The following is a 2,466-nucleotide window of genomic DNA, read 5'->3' as shown; positions in this document are numbered from 1 at the left end:
GTCTGGGATGATGATGATGATGATGATGATGATGACAATAATAACAATAACAACAACAACAACAACAATAATAATAATGATAATAATAATAATTATATAATAATAATCATTGCATTTATATAGCCCTTCTCCACGCTCTACAGCCTGCTCTATGCCCTTTACAACCATTATTAATCCAGCAGACCATAGCCCACTCAGAAACATGTTTGGCTTTCAGGAAAGCACACAGTACAAGCAGCGGATTGCACGCGCTCAAACACTAACAAACTGACCAGATCTTTCGCTGTCTATAGCCGAGTAAAACTTCCCACATGGGTGAAGTAAATAAAATTCGTGTAAAGTGCCTTTCCCAAGAACACAACGTCGGGTCCCTGGCGGGATTCGAATCCATGACCTTATGGTTGCGAGTCCGAATGCCTAACGACTAGGCCACCAAAGCCACAGTTGTCAACTTATGAATATTCTTCTGATTTGCTTTTAATGATTAATTTGCCTTTTACCATCGAAAACAGAAAAAAGTTAACCATTAGCAAACAGTATTTTAACTTACTGATCAAACTGAGTGCCTGGACTTCTCCAAAAATACCCCCCCCCCCTCAAAATAAAAACCCCAACAAAAAAAGGATGAACTCCAAAAATAAATTGAAATATTATTATGATGTTCAGTAATATTCAACACTTAGCATACCAGAGCAATGGTGTGTCTCCTTGCTTTTGAAAGTCTTTTCTCTTGCCTCCCGAGACTTGCTTTCCCCTGACCCGACGGTCGCCCTGAAGTCCATAATGTGTCCCGGCTTGGCCATTGCGAGCCCTGTTAGAATATTTGAAAGCCTTTGTGTAGTGGGTATTGAAACAGAATATGCATATGTGTTGGTAAATGAAGTATTTACAATATTTAACACAAGGAATGGAATTTTATTGTAAGAAGTCACTAAAATAACTATTTAATTTCTCAAAGAACCATTTGAACTGAAACGACCCTCCACATTGGCAAGGGCAAGAAGTTGCTTGATGTTCCAGTACAATTTTTTTGGACGGAGTGAAAGGGTGGGTAGGGGGGTATGAAAGTAATTTATTTAACTGTTCTTCGTGTCTATCTAACTTTTAGAATTGCCCGGCACTTCTATTGTGACACTGTTGGCAGTTGTTGGTGTTTTAAAAATTGACAATATCTACCCTGAATCAAAATTACCAGTAACAAAAACGAATGTAAACTACACTATAGAGCTAGAGTTACTGTAGATACGTGTCTACATACATGTACATTGACTGGTCAGGGATGGTTCTGAATGCCAGATGAGTTCTTCCAACAGAGGACGTGTTCTTCCCAAATTGTCGCGTTTTGTGGATGGTGTTGAAAACTTGTCGTAAAATGTCGGGAATCCCAGTGGGCGAATAAAGAAATCGCCCTCATCGTAAACTAAGTCTTGTTTGGGCGTTTTGGGTGTTGACGATTGAGCAAACCATCTATCTCGTACAGGCTTTCCACTGCAAGCCATCCTAAACTGTAGCAGCCAGTCGGGATTTAAAAGGGCTGCAAGAAATAAAGTGAAAGATTCCAAGTTATGAAAGTCTATGGTTTATGCGTATCTATAGTACAAGTAAAATGAGATATTCTAATTGGTTAACTCGCTCCCTCAATAATTGTAGCAAGATCACGAACAAGTGTTCAGAATTAAGAAAGGCTAACACTGAAAGTTTTACTCCATTGTGGGCGCTTGATAAGACCAAAAAACCCCAACCCTGCCGACTTTGTTTATGTAAACTATTATCATACACATGTAAACATATGCATTTACTTTTACGAGATGTAGCATATTATAAGGAATTTTTATTCTGCAGTGAACTAAAATAATATTTTGACTCACACACGCACCCCCGCCCTCCTCCTCACACACCAGTGGCCAGTCACAGTTCTCGGCTCAACTTTGAACATTAGAACTTCTCTAATTTTAAAAATATTTTTTTGGTCTCCTTTGTGCGATTACGTTATCAAGAAGACAGATTTAACATTCCTAGATTGATGCACTGAAAAGTCCGATTATGTTCACTATTCTTAGACACAGGCGGCGATAGTATTATTGTGTGTGTGTGTGTGTGTGTGTGTGTGTGTGTGTGTGTGTGTGTGTGTGTGTGTGTGTGTGTGTGTGTGTGTGTGTGTGTGTGTGTGTGCGTATGTATGTATGTGTGTGTGTGTGTGTGTGTGTGTGTGTGTGTGTGAGACTGTGTGTGTATAAGTGTTAGGGTATCTTTTTGTAATTGTAAAAGTTTTACGCTACATCGATACAAATTTTGATAATCTAGGAGGCGGGCTGTTTCGGCTTTGCCTGTCATAGAGCCAACAAAGACTGATTGGTATTAAACATGTCTGTAGATAGACGTTGATACTTAACTTTAAAAAAACTGTTTAGTCACGTCTTCTGCGTACGATGGCGAAGAGTTCGGCAATCACACTGCATACGTCGA

At 39.3% G+C, this 2,466-nt stretch overlaps 1 long non-coding RNA gene across 2 annotated transcripts in view; it reads right to left on the bottom strand.

The window, feature by feature from the left end:
- Positions 1–2,466, bottom strand: part of LOC101846054 — an 11,083-nt gene that overhangs the window by 5,925 nt on the left and 2,692 nt on the right. The window contains exons 3-5 of one of the 2 annotated variants that reach the window (XR_220127.3): positions 2,394–2,466; positions 1,259–1,534; positions 689–811 (exon numbers count right to left, since the gene is read on the bottom strand). The exon at positions 2,394–2,466 is cut by the window's right edge and continues 47 nt beyond it. This is a non-coding gene — a long non-coding RNA (uncharacterized LOC101846054). The remainder of the gene's footprint in view (positions 1–688; positions 812–1,258; positions 1,535–2,393) is intronic. The other variant, XR_001185525.2, reaches the window with a different exon arrangement.

This window comes from Aplysia californica, unplaced genomic scaffold (genome assembly GCF_000002075.1).
Source record: "Aplysia californica isolate F4 #8 unplaced genomic scaffold, AplCal3.0 scaffold00029, whole genome shotgun sequence".
Lineage (NCBI taxonomy): Eukaryota > Metazoa > Mollusca > Gastropoda > Aplysiida > Aplysiidae > Aplysia > Aplysia californica.
This window is presented reverse-complemented; position numbering and strand designations above follow the sequence as displayed.